Here is a 16,667-nt window from a genome sequence, read left to right as displayed (position 1 = left end):
TCCCATTAGGTAGGGTCGCCATTTCTTAAGTGCATGTAGTATTGCCAACATTTCCTTCTCATAAATAGCTTTGTGTAAATACTTTCCTTTGATTGGACAACTTTCAAAGCAATGAGTCTTTCTTCTTGAATTAAAACGACACCAATTCCATTTCTTGAGGAATCACATTCCACAATAAAGGTTTTTGTGAAGTCCGGTGTAGCTAAGACCGGTGCTTGTCACATTGCCTCTTTAAGATGTTCAAAGGCCTTCGTTGCTTCTGGAGTCCTTGAAAATGCATGTTTCTTCAATAATGTTGTTAGAGGTGCTACTATTCTCCCATATTTCTTAACAAACTTGCAATAATACCTTTTCAACCCGAGAAATCCTCGCAGATGCTTTATGGATGTGGGGATTTTCCATTCCTTAATGGCTTTAATTTTTCTAGGGTCTACCTTAACACCTTCACGAAATACAATATGACCCAAATATTCTAGGTTTGAAAATGGAATTCATCAAACCTTGAAATGTAGAAGGTGCATTGGTAAGGCCAAAAGGCATGACCAAAAATTCATAATGACCCTCATGAGTTATAAATGTTGTTTTAGGGATTTCTTCAATCTTTGTTCTGATTTGATGATATCCAGAATGAATATCCAACTTGGTGAAGTAAATTTATCCATGAAATTGATCCAATAATTCATCAATGACAAGAATGGGAAATTTATATCTTTGATAGTGAGCTTGTTGAGTTCCCTATAATTAGGACACATGCACCATGATCCATCCTTCTTGTGCACCAATACTACTAGAGCAAAGAAATAACTTTGACTAGGTTGAATTATACCAGACTCTAGCATTTCTGCAACCATACGTTCAATTTCACTCTTTTTGGCATAGCGATATCTGTAAGGCTTGATGGTTGGAGGAACACTTCTTGGAATCAAATGAATAGCATGATCATGATCATGAATAGGTGGGAGGATTTTGGGAGTCTCAAATACCTTGGAATGATTGTCCAAGACTTTTTGGAGATCTGGAGAAATAGATGATTTCGATGTTGGAACCTCTAGCGAACATAATTGTGCAATTACACCTCGTTGTCATCCGTTAGATATGATTATCTTTCCTGGTTTCCCTGTGATACCCCTTAATTCAACTTCCTTTCCTGCCGAAAAAAATTTCATGAAAAGTTCTTGAAAATTAAAATATATTGTACCATAGTATTGTAGCCGTTGGACTCATAATACAACATCAGCACCACCCATTGGAATGGAAAGCATTGAGCTATTCAATACATATTCTCTCATGGATAGCTTGATATTATGGCACTTTCCAGAGCAATTTATTGTTCCTCCACTTGCAACCATTACTTGACACTCTGGTGTTGGATATAGGAAGCAATTCAATTCCTTGTCTATCTTACAATGAATAAAATTATGGGTACTGCCTGAATCAATCAACACCATTACCTTTTTCTTTTTGATATCTCCTTCTATCTTGATAGTTTGAGGAGTGGTAATGATGGCCAATGAATTACAAGATATGGTAAGATTCATTTCTTCTTTCTTTAGGGTTTGTTCCTGGTGTATATCCTCCTCTTTCGACATTTTTTGTTCCTTTTCTTCCTCCTCTTCACAATCTATGTAAAATAATTTCTTCTCAGCACACTTATGACCTTTAGTGTATTTGTTATCACAACTGTAACAAAGCCTTTTTTCTCTTTTTCCTTCCAATCGTTGTGGTGTCAACCTTGTAGTTTGTGGAAGGCTAGGGGCAACAACACTTCCATCTTTATAGTTGTGAGTGATAGGATTCCTTGTTGCCATAATTTTTCTTTCCATTTTTCTTGCCAGCCTTAATGCCTTCTCCAGTGAATCAGGTTCCCAAAGGAGAACCTCATGTTGGATGTTATCCTTTAAATTCCCTATGAACACATCAATCATATGCTCCTCTGGAATATATTTTACCCTCATATTCAATTTTTGGAAGTCCTCAATGTGCTCCATCATTGGACCCTTTTGTTTGAGATTTATCAATTGGCTAAAAAATGTGTTTCTTTCTGTATCCTCATGATGTGCTATCATTTCTTCCGTAAAAATTCCCAAGTGACAATTTTTTTAGGAGAGCAAAGCCATTGATACCATACAAACTGATTTGGTTCCAAATATAAACTTGCAATGTGTACCTTTTGTGTGTTTTGCACATTATGAAGATCGAAATATTGCTCCATTTGTAGTATCCATGTTACGAGATCCTTGCCATCAAACATCCTCATATCGATCTTTGGAACATGGTGGGTCTTCAATCCAGCGTTAGAGTCTATGAAATCATGATTAACATTTCTTTTGTTCTCATCATGAGTTTCCTTTACTACCCTTTCACCATTAGTAAGCATTTCTTGTAGCAACTTTGTCAAAATTGTCTTCAAATATTCCATGTTGCCTTTAAGTTTTTCTTCTATACCATCCATCTTAGCTTCCACTTCATTCATCTTAGCTTCCACGCATTTCTTTAAATAATCCATCTTAGCTTCCATGTCCTTCTTTAAACCATCCATATTAGCTTCTATTACTTATTTTTAGAGTGAATTTTGTTGCACTTGGTCTCGTAATTTTGATATATCATGTTGCATTTCTTCCTCTTCTTCATGAGTCATGCTAGCGATTTCAGGTTGCTTACTAGGTGTTTCCATTTTCTTTCTTCGGGGAATCAATTAATGATAATTAGGTTTCACTATGCCCTTTGAATTCCTTCAAACTAATTTTCAAACCAAACTTATGCAAAATTTTAAAAATACTACACACCTTTTTTCACTTTGTAGGAGCTTGATATTGAATCTGTTGTATCTCTGTAATTTCAGATCTCCAAGGTCTGAAATTACGTCCTGCAGTATCCCTTTGAGTCCTCTTTCCAATCTTGCAAGTCTAATCAATATTGGATTCTCCAAGGAAGAGTTATGCCAAATCTCCCACGATGACCTAATTATAGACTGGTTCCGTAGAGTGAACTTGTACGAAGTGCCACGTGTCATTATTTCGACCTTAGCACTTGAAACTAATACACAGAAAACTACAAGCTATCTTGTAACTTTTTACGACATTTCAATATGATGCTCAGAGAGAAATTTATGACGAGTTTCCCCAGGTGACTTGTTTGAGGTATATTTCGGGAGCTTTCAAAAACCCTAACTTCCTTGGATCATATCTCCAAAAATATAGCAAAAAAAGATCTGAAATTCGGACCCAAGATGCATCGAGATTTCAGCTCAAATGGGTTTTAATTTCAGCTTCTGAAACACTGTATAAAAATGTTATAAAGAAAATGCCATGATGACCTGTTTAGAGCAGCGAAACCCTAGAATCCAAATCTCTGATACCAAATGTTATGTAACCAGCTCACAAAATAGAAGAAAAGATAGATCAACGACTTCAAAATCAGCCTCTTCGAGGGGGAAACCTTTTTTACATTACACAAATGAACAATTCTTGGATGATACAAATGAAAAAACCTCCTTTCTATATATAGGAATCTAAGGGCTCACAATATAATCAAAGCCAACATAACAATAATAATATAAGGGCACAACAATAACAATAGTGGGCTTCTATGGGGCACAATAATAAAAATATGGGGACAATAGGGGCACAATAATAACAATAAGGGCTACAATGATAATAGTAATGGGGGGATCACTATTATTATAGGGACCTAACAAGTATCCTCTCCTTGGTGTGATGACATTTTTCCTCTTCGAGTGAAGCTCCTTGAATAAATATAGGAGAGAGAGAAGAGAGGAAAACAAGAACACCCAAGTGATAACGAATTTCACCCAATGTGGGCTACGTCTAAGGGGGTGGGCCATTTTATTAAGCTCCCAAAATTGGTACTATATGAAAATCAAGCCTCCAAAGACCTACAACAAAATTGAGATCCTCTGTTACAACCAAAGTTGGATTGTGCAAAAACCACCAAGATCTCAAAAGCAACTCCAATATTAGGTCTAAAATCCCTCTTTTACAATATAGACATGGTTTTTTTTTTAAGAATTAAAATACAATTCTCTACACACAGGCTCTTGTGGCACACTAGTAATGCAATAGTTATATAAAACATTTGGTTTCCAACCGACCTAAGGTCAAACCTATCAGGGTGGAATTTTTTATGATTGTTTGGATATACACGTTGAGTTTGATATCAAAATAATTGTGTATCCATGCTATTCCCGTCGGAGTATCATGGCACAATTGCAAGTTTGTTGGAATTTGATGTGGGTTAATCAGAGGCTACCATGTGGCAACCCTAAAGGCTAAGGTTCTAAAAGTTCCATCCAATAAAGGTTGTAAGGGGATTCAAACCCCCAACATCTATGAGATAGGCACAACAATTAGTTGTTGGGGTACACAATGGTTCTCAAAATATTATATCCAAATCTTTTATTAAAGGTTTCAAATCATTCGTTTGAACTAAAAATGGAAGAAGGTGGGGTAAAATTGTTGACATCCCACCTACCAAACAACACCACCACCAACGTGCCATAAACCATTGATTTGGAAGCATCGCCAATATTATCCACTTTGTTCTATGTTTACTACAACATACCATAAGTGGAGGCCCACAAGTTTGACCCTGGGACCTCCCACATAACATAGTCAATAACTAACCTTTTTGCTATGATACACCAATGGGAATAGCATGGATACACAATCCTTTAGATTTCAAACTTGACATGTATTACCAAACAAACATAACGAATGCTAGCCCCGCGGGTTCGACCTTGGGCCAGTTGGTAACCAAATTTTTTATATAACTACTATATATTTAGCACACCAGAGGAGCCAATGTGAGGAGAATTGTATTTCTATTATTTTAAGAAGTAAATAACCCTGTGTATATTGTAAAAAGGTGGTTTCAGGCCTGATTTTGGAGTTGTTTTGGAGACCTTGGTGGTTTTGCACAATCCACTTCTTGTTGTAGAAGAAGAGCTTAATTTTGTTATAGGTTTTTGGATACTTGATGTTTATGTAATATCAATTTGAAAGATTAATAAAAAAGGCCACTCCCTTGGAGGTAGGATCCAAAGACATAACCCACACTAAGTGAACTTCGTTTTCACTTGGGTGTTCTTCTTGTTTTCCTCTCTTCTCTATCTCCTATATTTCTTCTATTGCAACTTCATTAATGTCCTTTAATCGTGATTTAAGTTCAATTCATTCACACTTAAACATTTTTGCAACCCAATCATTTTAAAAGATCTGGATCAGTGTTCCAGAAATCACATAGGTCGAAATTTTCATGCACTAGGGATCATCCTAGTTTCCCTCTCAATAAGTACACATTACTCTCCCTACCTCCAATAAATTTCCTCATGCAAGGTCATATCCCCCCACCTTGACAAGTACCTCTACATTTTTTAAAGTTGACATCATAACCCTTGTCTTCCATAGCAAATATAGAGAATACGTTTTTCTCAAGCTAAGGTACATACATCACCTCATTCACCCGCATTGGACTCCTGGAATCCAACTGAAGTTATATGATTCCCTCACCCTCTATTTCTTATTTGGAATTTTCACTAAGTTCCATAAGTAATTCTTTATGCTCCTTTGCCACACTAGTGAAGAGATCTAGAGATATTTTCAGGTGATGAGATGATCCACTATCCATGAGCCACACCCCTCATGTAATGGTACTAGAAAGACAAGACACTAATGAGAATTCATTTTCAAATTTGGCAACCAACTCATCCATCTATGCAAATGAAACCATAGGTGCCTTTTCCTTCCCTTTTTCTTGTTTGTACATTGATCCACATAGTCTCTATATTTGTGACATGCAAAGCAGTATACTTTTCCCATGTCCTTTTTCTTATCAGCTTGTGAAGTAACTCCTCCACTTGGTTCTTTTTTGCCCTCTTCTTTCCCTTATTTTCTTGATTAGAAAGAGCAAGGTTCTCCTCATTCCCCCCCACCTTATGATATCCACCAAACAATGACTCCCAACAAAATTTCTTTTGAGTGAAGTCCTCCCATAGTCTATTCCAATTAGCAAGTTTGTCTCATGCTAGGATCCCTGTCACAAACATAAACCATTGTTTGGAAAAACCACTCAAGGTTATCTTAAAAAGTTCATCCTCTGGCACACCTATCCTAAATGCTACAATATCACCTCAAACTTGTTGAATCCTAGTGAGTTATGATGCCACTGATTCTAATCTATTTGTTTTTTTGTTTCTCAATTTCTCTACCAATGTCATCTTTTGGTTATAAATATTACTTGGATACAACATTTTCAAAGTTAACCACATCTCACAGGCAGTGTTATTTTTTAATATGTGAGGGATCACATGATCATTCAAAATTTCTAGGATGATGTGTCTAGCTTTCACGTCCTTCAAATGATGAATGATATGTGTTGTAGCTTTTGAAGGAGGTTGTATATCAGTATCAACAAATTCCCATAGGTTGTTTTCCATGAGAATTAATGAAATTACCACCTTTAATGGATATAAATTAGATGCCCCTTCTAGTCCGTCTTCAAGCCTCAACCTGGTAGCCTAGTCATTCTCCTAAATCAAACCCTTAAGTGCAAAACCATTTACCTAAAAAATAAAATATGTTGGTGTAAACCCTTGTGTTGCTAATCTTCCTTCACTTTCAAAGTTTTAGTTCTTTGATACCATATTAATTTCTAAGTACCATGTTCATATTTTTGTTTCTTATGACTCTTTTATCTCCAAAAAATGTTTATACTCAACAATTTAATTTTCTAATGTAAAATAATTCTGAAAACCATCAAATAGAAACTCTAGTACTCAACTCATAACGTTTTGTAGAAAAATTATTTGGAAGATCAGTGACAAAACAACCACAAAAAGCACATAGAAATTCTTCCCAACAAAATTATTTTTTATTAAATTATTCTTATAAAAATTAAGGGCTCCCTTACTAGGGAAAATGACACTTAAATTCATAGAAAATACAACTAATGGAACCTAGCGAAATTAGACCCTAGAAAATTATTCCTACACTTTGCTAGTTATCTCTCACAAGTTCGACCATCCTGAAGCTACTCGGTCCCTTAACTAGTGCAACCTCAATCCTCTCAACCAATGTTGCACACATCGCGATCGGGATTTAATCGGCGCGGGAAAAAATCGGAAAAATCGTTAAAATCGAAAATCAATCAAAATCGTTTGGCACAAAAATATTCATTTTTTTTCATTTTTTTTCAATTTTTTTAATATCTAAACCATCTACAACATAAAATAAATACATTGACACATAAATATGATAAAAAAACTAATATATAAGATGTTCAATATCATTTCTAGCGCTAAAATCACACAAAACATTGAATCATGTCCTGAATAGTAAGTCCTGAGTCCCAAGTCCAACTCAGCCTCAAAATATCAACAAAAAATATGATAATGTATCTCATCATGTCATAATGTCATATACAATAAAATGAAAGTCTAATCCTATTGATTTCCTCTGCCCCTCTTGCGAGAATATGGCACAGCTTTCTCTTTCCCTCTAGATGTAGAAGCTGGTGCCTGTGGTGGTGGAAATGGCAGTGGAGTCTGACGTGCTCTAGAAGCTGAAGAACTAGTAGTAGCAGCTACAAGAGGCTGAGGTGGACGGAGACCACGTCCTCTACTAGTGGTAGCCCGGGTAGCCCGGTAGGCGGTGTCACCTCCTCCTCCTGCTCCTCTTGGCTTGGATTCCTCCTAAAATCGGCTCCACAAGCGACGGCAACCCTCTCCCTCCCTTCTTCTCCTTCTCCTCCTTCTCCTCCGCGGCGGACTGCTGAATGAATAAACAAAAAATCGATTTTACATATAAAACTGCCCGCGCCTCCCGCGATTGTTTCCTTAAAAATCGCGATTTTTTCGATAAAAATCGTTAAAAAAAATTTCCGCCGATTTTTTGGATAAAAATCGCGATTTGAATCGGCATTTTGAAAAAATCGCGATTTTCCGATTTTATCGCGATTAAATCGCGATGTGTGCAACACTGCTCTCAACCTCCCAACACTCACTACACCACTCCATAAACTCGGCCTCTTGAAGCTCATGGCACACCTTAGCTCATGGCCCTCCTCTTATGCACTCCACCTACAAAAATTATGCTAAATCAAACTCTCAACTACACACTATTTTTATTTCTTCAACCTTTTCACAAACCTGCAATTAGCTCATGCAAATCTACTAGAATCTCTCCAAATATGTATCTTCGCCCTCTCCCTTATACTCCTTTTCTAATTTCAAATTTAGAAAAATTCATAACCCTCAATCTCCAAAGTGATAAATGGCTAGGACTAAATCCTAACCCACTTAAATTAATGGTTGATACTAGATCTAAGTCACTTAAATAATTATATTATTATCCTTAATTTTTTTCTCAATTAGCTAACATTAATTAATTAATATGCTTTTCTAACTTAACAATTAGGAAAAAAAGCATATACTTTGTCCTCTTGAACAAGCACCTAAAGAGGACTTCTCTCCTGCATGCTGGATAGATCCTATTGCTGTGAACATCAATAGAGAAGCACCCTGTGCAATGGATAAATGATGTATGGCATATCACCACATATATTGTTGTTCTAACATTTAATGGATGAAGTCCAAAGAGTGACAATTGGGAGCCTCCTTGAGCATGGAGTCTATTATTTTTCCTTGATGTTGATGTTTATCTTTATTTATAAAATTCTACCACCACCTGTTTTTATTTTCATATTGTTTTTATCCATGAAATTGTCTAGCTAGTTCTATTTTGTTAATTCCCCAAGGTATGGATTATTACTACTTTTGGTGTGACCTTTAGGGCGGATGTTGAATGAGAGGTATTTTACTTGTGGTGGCTCTTGTATGCAACCTAAATTTTTTTGGCATCAAATCTAATTACACATTGTTTATTAATAAAACTTAAAGGAAGCGATATATTTAGAGATTTAAATTATACCTACACTCATAGTATAAGTCTCACCTTTTTGTACATGTTTCTATGGAAAGTCGAGGAACAAAAATGTGGATTTAAATATTGTATTAAGTGTGCTTGAGGGTTGGGGTTGGTGTTTGGAGGGTGTGGGTGTGGGGGGAGTTGTTTGGAGGGTGTGTGTGGGGAGGGGGGGAAGGGAAGGGTTAGAGTTCGTGTTTGGGAGGGTGTCTGTGTTGGAGGGGGGGAAGGGGGTTAGAGTTGGTGTTTGGAGGGTGTGCCTTGGGGGGGAGGGTTAAGTTTTGTGTTTGAGAGGGTGTGTGCCGGGGGTTAGCGTTGGTTTTTGGGAGGGTGTGTGGGGGAGGGGGAGAGAGAGATTCAATTTTTTCACAATAAAATTTCATTAGTATACAAGATGAAATATTTCTAATACATGAATCTTATGATTTTTGTTTCAAACATATATGTTTACTAACAAAGATAAAATTTAGAGAAAGAGCGTACCAATGGTTGGCATTGGCTTCCCAAATAAAAAATAAAGTCGTCCCGGAGGTTTTGGAGCCATAATTGGAAAGTACATTTGTTGATTAGCAACTTCACCAGATGCTTCCTTCCTACATAAGAAGAAAAGTGAGAAAAACAACATGAGAAAATATTGATTTCTAATTACAAGAAATTAATTATTGATATAATATTATATATATATATAGATAGATATAGTTAACATAAATAATAGTCAAGCCTACAATTATTATTAAAATAATACATAAATACAAAAACAATAAATACATAGCTTGATCACTTCCTATCCGTCCCATAATCTCGAGGTCCTTAAATACTTACCTTAATGAAATCATGTCAAGCATTTATTTTGAAATTTAATGGAAATACATAGTGCAAATACTAGCATGTTTGGAGAATGGTGAAATGGGAAACCACGTGATACCGTTTTCCCTTGAGCTAATGAAAAGTAAATCAATCAATGATTTTTCCACACACTAATATAGCATGAAAGTTATATGAAACCCATGCATATGATTTTGAGGGTTTAAGTTCATAATAATGGTTGGAATTGTTCTATTGCACACGGATATTGTATATAAGACTGCCATACTAACCAAGAAGTTGGAAATGATGTGTTTAAAATTCATGTTTTACAAATGGAAGTGTAGTATTTAGTTGTATTTGCCAATATTAGGGTTGCAAATGAGCCTCATGAATGTATCTACTAAATGTGTAGGTTGCTGATTAGCATTGTAGTCTTGAATAAAGGCTTCCCATGATGTTATTAGATGAAGTTCATGATAATTAAAGTTTGTTGATTGATATTAGCTATTAGGGATGAATGTCTCTTTTAAATTTGATTTGCAAGATTAATGAATGGATGTTTTCTTTAAATTGATTTGCAAATATTAGAATTTGTTTGTGATTTTCCAAGAAATATCTATATTGTGAATAGACTTGCAATTTTGTTGATTAAACTCACCATATAGTTGCCAATTTTGTTTTTTTTTACTTGGAAGACCCATGTTGCAATTGCTACATGTAGTTTGATCCTTTCTAGGTTTAGATTAACAAACATTGTATTTTTGCAATATCATGGTTCCCTATCATTGTTTTAGATATTTTGAAGACACTCAAGATTCCACCATTTCTCAACTCCTAACATAGTAAATGCAAACACAATGTTAAGAAAACCAACTCTTTGGTGAGCAACTTGTTTCATGGTACTAGGAAAAGTTTTGAGTTCCATGTTCTAGTAGTTGGTGATCACACACCACACAACAATCCACTATACAATGAAAGTTGCAACAATTAAAACATCCTTATAACAATTCAATATTGTTATAAGTATCTTCATTTTCTAGTCACACTCCAAGTTGAACACAAAGGTTTTTATCTACAAATTTGATGGAGCCCATACTCGGGACATGCTAAGATCTTTTGTTTGCATTATGGAGGTATCAAGGCATCAACACCCACCTACATTCCACCTACATTTTTTTAACTTGGGAGCTCACCTTTTTAAGTATGGAGAGATAATGAATTTATCTAAAGTCATATTTCAAGTGCATTTTAAATTATGGATTAACTCATGCATAATTCTTGATTGCTTATCTCAACTACTCATTCAAGCATTATCTTTGTTTTGTGCTATGTTCTTCTTGATTATTCATTTGAAAAATAAAAAATGTTTCTTTTTTTCAATCTTGTTGGTTAAGTTAAAATTGATTTCCCAAGTCTCTCCAACACATTATGGGTGAAATCGTAAATTTGGATGTTCCAAACTCTTATGATTCTCTCGAAATCCTTTCAACACTGATATTTTGACTTCTTCTTATGTGCAATTGGGCATTTTTAAAAATGATCTTACAATTCATTCCAATGATCCATAAGAGTTCTTTTGATAATCATATTTTATCCCTTTTGACGCTATTAAAGCCTTCTAAATTATAAAACTTTTTGAACTCTCTAATGGTGTATAGGGATCCTTCAATTTCCAATCTTTTGTTTTCTTTCAATATTTGTGATGGCCTGGTAGAGTGTGACAGCAAATCAATTTTTTGTTTTGGTTCAATACCATCTGATACATTGAGCAAAATCTGTTTTTGATTTCGCTCTACTGCAAGAATGTGCAATTATTGATTTTGTTATTTTCTCCTATAGCGCGATAGGTTTTAGGAACAATTTCTCAATTTCCTCCAACACTATCGAAAATCATTCCAAACCTAATATTTATATTTTCTCTGATACCTATTAAGCAATTTGAACATCAATTTTTAATCCTTTACTAGAGTTTGCTCACATGGTAATCGTTGTTACCCTTCAAATGGCTTAATTGTTTTGAATGAGCGGGAAATCAATGCCATCTATCATTGCACCATCGATTGGTCCTTTCTTATTTGACATAGCCAATTATCACCGATTGTTGCGCAAGCCAAATATTGACATCTTGTTTGAATTTATTATAGTTTGGAAAATCATTATAGATTGATGAACAATTTCCACACTTTTGATTACTTTCCGTCATAGTTCAATTTGAAACTAAAATCTAGGTGGTGTTGTCACATACCTGTCTCACTTGGAGTTTTGGTTCTTTTCGTTGTTCTTGTACCACTTTCCTCATTGCACTTGCTAAGAAAGTTTTATTCGTATCTTGTTTCAAATTATGTGATTTCATGCAATGCTTTTAATTTTTTCTTTGAATTTGTTGGTTTTACGAGCTAAATAAAGACTATTGAGTCATCATTGTTGATCATTAGTTCTCCATTATTCTTCCAATTCTCAATTGCACAAATTATAGTTAAACTCTTGATTTCCTAGTTGTTAAATCCCTTTTACTAAGTGTCTTTTTCTTGATATTGAAATGTTGCATCATGTTTCAAATGATTTTAAGATAAAGTGTTAGAATAATGGGACATCAATTTTTGGCTCATCTTGTTGCTTATTATTGATATGCATTTGAAATCATGTTTTCTTTGAATAATAGCTTTAGGATGGAAGGAGTTAGGGTGGACCCAGAAAGAGTTAGAGTCATTCAACAAATTAAACCATCAAGGAAAGTGAAATAACTTTAGTCATTCTTTGGCAAGGTCAACTTCATCAAGAGGTTTATCCCCAATGTCATTGAAATCACAAAACCCCTGAATGGGTTGTTAAAAAAAGATGCCACTTTCAAGCAAGATGAGGCAAGTAGGATAGCGTTCCAACAAGATGCTCCAATTTTGGTTAGCCTCAATTACACCAAAGAGTTTATCATTTTCTCATTCACTTTAGAGGACACCATCATTGGGGTATTTCTTCAAAAGAATGGAGAAGGTCACAAACAACCCATCATGTTCAATATCAAGATGCTCAAGGATGTAGAGCCTAGTTATTCCATCATGGAAAGGAAATTTTATGATTCGGTTAATTAATTAAAGCATTTTCGTACCTATGTGGCCTATTCTAAGATAGTTTCATTTGTTCCCTATTAAGTCATTAACAAAATCTTATCGCAGCATGATAGATTGAGAATGAGAGGAAAGTGGGTGTCAAAAATACAAGTGTGTGATTGGAGATTAGACCCACTAAAGTGATTAAAGGTCAAGTACTTGTGAAAGTCATGGAAAAAGGAAAATGAGATATCCCTTGGAATATATGACAAAATGTATGCCATGGTTAACACAAATGCTCAAGAGTTAGACAACACTGACTAGTATAGTTATATCATTTGATTATCTGTGACACTTGAGTAGTCTTAGGAACCTCCTAGAGCATAAATGTAGATAACTAAGGCTAAATGACTCTAATTATTGTTTTATTAATCAAGGGATGGGATGGAGAAGCCCAGATGTATCAAATTTGAGGAATTGCATGTGACAATTTCAAGTTTGAAATTCTATTGCAACAACTGAAAATTATTCTTCTAATTGTTAATTAATTTAACAATTTATTTGCTACGACAAATACTAAATATATTACATTGTAACCTCCACAAAATAAAAATGTGGAAAGTAATAGCGCTAGAAACTAAGAAATATACTAGCACTCACACAAAATTAACACAAAATTAACACAATTATTTTTGGACAAATGTCCTCGAAAAAACCCAATGTGGGAAAACTAGTGCAACCGCTGAGGGTTTTTGTTGTAAGTAGTAGTGAAATTATCTTAGTACAACCTAGATGTCGAAAATTGGTAATCCTGTAAAGAAATTACTGGAAAAAAATGTTTTGAGGAATTTTCCTCACCCCCACAAGCAATTCGGGCTCTAACTGCAGCTTTAAGTGAGTCATCCAAATAACCTTTGCGTAGGCTTGCATCACCCTTGTGTAGTCCCTTCCATGTTTTTCCTGAAAAAAATACTCCTCAAGTCATCATGTCTTTCACTAACTGAGAAATTGTCTCTCTGACCTTCTGGAACACTTTCTCGGCCTCTCGAACTAATACCCAACTTCTCTCTAGCAAAATCAAATTGCCTCTAGAGGCTTCTGCGCAATCCTTGTATCAGTCTCACTGTGGCCTTTCTGCCTCTCTGTAATGTACTTCACCGGATCTGGAAAAATTCCTCTGGCTACACTTTCCCTACCCCTCTTTGTCTCTTCTTCCCTCCTAAAGCTCGAACTCTTCCAGCAATTGACTGCTGCTCTTTGGAAAATCGAACTCTCTAAGGAAATTGACCTTCCTCAATGTCTTCTCCATCTACCCATCGACTTCTTATAATATTTTGTTGGACCTCCAACGTCCAAGATTAAAACTTAATCAAGGGCCAAAATCATATCGAAGTCGATCGTGTGCGTTTATAGATGATTCACACCTTATCTCAATTAATTATGATTAATTAATCCCTTTTCCTAAGTTTAGACTAGGGAAATATTTAAAAATAGGCTAATAATCTAATTGAGACACTTCTACGTGGAATTCCTAAAAACGATTTATGGGTTATTGAGAACTCCTGTGTTTTAGCCTCTCCAAAAAGTTTCAAGACTAAAACACCTCCAATGCTATAGAAACTAACACCCTCTTAGTGAGGAAGGTGTTTTCTCTAGTGTTGCACATTCTGCCACAACACCTTATCTTTGTACCACCCTATGTCATGCTGCTAGTGTATGGACACTATGACTGCCTACCACTTCCCACCAACCACTATGCAACTCTGAGGTTGCATTCTTGCTACTACTAATACTGTCGTACTACTACCAACTCTGCATTTGCACTGAAACTCCTTCTCATATGTTGTTGTTGCAACTGCAACAACTGCAATTGAGAAGCATCCTAAATATTGAATGAGTTGTGTTTGTTGCATCTATCTCATGAGTGTTGAATGCTACTAGTATCTACTAAAGAATCTACACTACTGCCAACTCTACACTGAGCCACTTGCTCTGTTGTCAACACTGCATTGCGCTCCTTAGAATCTGATTGCTACTAATCTGCAACTGTCACTCTGGATCTAACTACATCATTGACACTGATCCATCCTGCTACTCAATACTATGGGCTGTTGTATCAAGGTGATGATACATGAGGAGGACACCTCAATGGACCACGCCTAATCTCTGTAGCTTTGTGACTATAGCTCCATGTCGCCCACCTCACTCCTGGAGTTATAGATGTGAACATGGCAAAATATTCCTCCAGCCTGGTGGACAATTCATCCATCTCTACAGATGTTATTGCCTAGTCCTACTTCTCCTGCTTGTCTTTCTTCTTAAGACGACATTGAGTACTGTAGTGGCCGATCTCACCACATCTGAAGCACTTGACCTTTGACAGGTCCTTCTTCTTCTTCCCCCTGTCCCTAACTGGGACCCTTCGATACAAGGGCCACATTATCCTCTTCCTTCTCACCCTTCAAGGCCTTACTCCTACTACTGTTGATGGTGCTCTCTAATAGATCTTGCCTCAACTCCTCCTGTTGTAGATCGAACCACATCCTTTCCCATCCAAGAAATGTCTCTGCCCAAGATAATTTGTACAAACACCTATCAATCCTCTGAGACACTATTCAGTGCGAAACGTACAAGCTCTGTGGGTTGGGGTGCCTCCCCAATGGCTGCAAGTTGATCTTTGATCCCCTGAATCTTAGTGAGGAATGGATCTATGTCTTCACCCTTCTGCATCTTGACGCTTCCCATCTTCTTCTAAACCTGAAGAAACATCTTTCGTTGCTCGGAAGAACTCTGATGTAGCTGGGAAAGAGCATCTCGCATCTCCTTGGAAGTATTCTTTCCATATATATGTGACACTATATGATCTCAGACTCCATCCAAGATCATCTGCTTCGCCATCTCTTTTATGTACTCCTTGAGTTGATCAACATCCTGGGGTACTGCCACCACATTATCTATATAGGCTTTTAGGCCATATTCATCCAGAAGGAAAGACATCCTAGCCTTCCATATGACACAGTTGGAGGCTCCCTCCAACCTATCCTAATCTCTAAGCCTAGTTGTGGCCATCTCTAAATCTGGTAGAAATGTCCCTCTTTCCCTCTGTTCGTTTGTTGGATCTTCTATTCGCACTCCCTAAAGGAGTGAGAAAAAATGCTCATGACTACTACCAATCTGCAACTGGAAAAATTAGATCTCTAAAACTCGAGATCCCCTGAGAGAAATCTTCCCTATGTGTGTTATTTCTCTTCCACCCAACGTTGATTTTGTTGCTCAAACTGCTACAAAACTCTATGCGTCGAACCAAAGAATCTTTTTAGCGAAAATATGATCTACGGGTGCTCCCTCTACCTACTGGAATCACTATTCTGGGCAAATCAAATTTCCTACCAGCCTGCAACTGAAAATCAAACCCTTGCCGAGCAATTTTTACTGCCTGGCTGTGCACCGCGCAGAACTAGAAAATTTTAGCCTACTAAACCCTTTGAACAACGAAATTCTATTTTTCCACCTCTAAGCTTCCCGACTAATATATCATACTCTGATACCATGTGAAAATTTCAAGTTTGAAATTCTATTGCAGCAACTGGAAATTATTCTTTTAATTTCTAATTAATTTAACGATTTATTTGTTGTGGCAAATACTGAATAAATCGCAATGAAACCTTCAGAAAGTAAAACTTTGTAAAATTATAGCATTGGACACTAAGAAATATTGTAGCACACAAAAAAAAATTAACACAGTTATTTTTGGCCAAATGTCGAAAAAACACAATGTGGGAAAACTGGTGTAGTAGCTGAGGGTTTTTGTCATTAAGCAACAATGAAATTATCTGAGTACAATTTGGGCTTTGACTGTAGCTCCATGTGAGTC

General features: G+C 36.1%; 1 long non-coding RNA gene across 1 annotated transcript in view; it reads right to left on the bottom strand.

Moving 5' to 3' along the window:
* LOC149214579 (uncharacterized) overlaps positions 1-9,534 on the bottom strand; it is a 47,401-nt gene extending 37,867 nt beyond the window's left edge. The window contains exon 1 of the long non-coding RNA XR_016250399.1: positions 9,423-9,534. This is a non-coding gene — a long non-coding RNA (uncharacterized LOC149214579). The remainder of the gene's footprint in view (positions 1-9,422) is intronic.
* Between the last annotated feature and the right edge of the window lie 7,133 nt (positions 9,535-16,667).

Source organism: Pinus tabuliformis, chromosome 1_1, assembly GCF_031772625.1.
Source record: "Pinus tabuliformis cultivar Carrire ecotype Pingquan chromosome 1_1, CPIR1, whole genome shotgun sequence".
Lineage (NCBI taxonomy): Eukaryota > Viridiplantae > Streptophyta > Pinopsida > Pinales > Pinaceae > Pinus > Pinus tabuliformis.
Note: the sequence above shows the minus strand (reverse complement) of the source record. Positions and strands in the feature narration are given on the sequence as shown.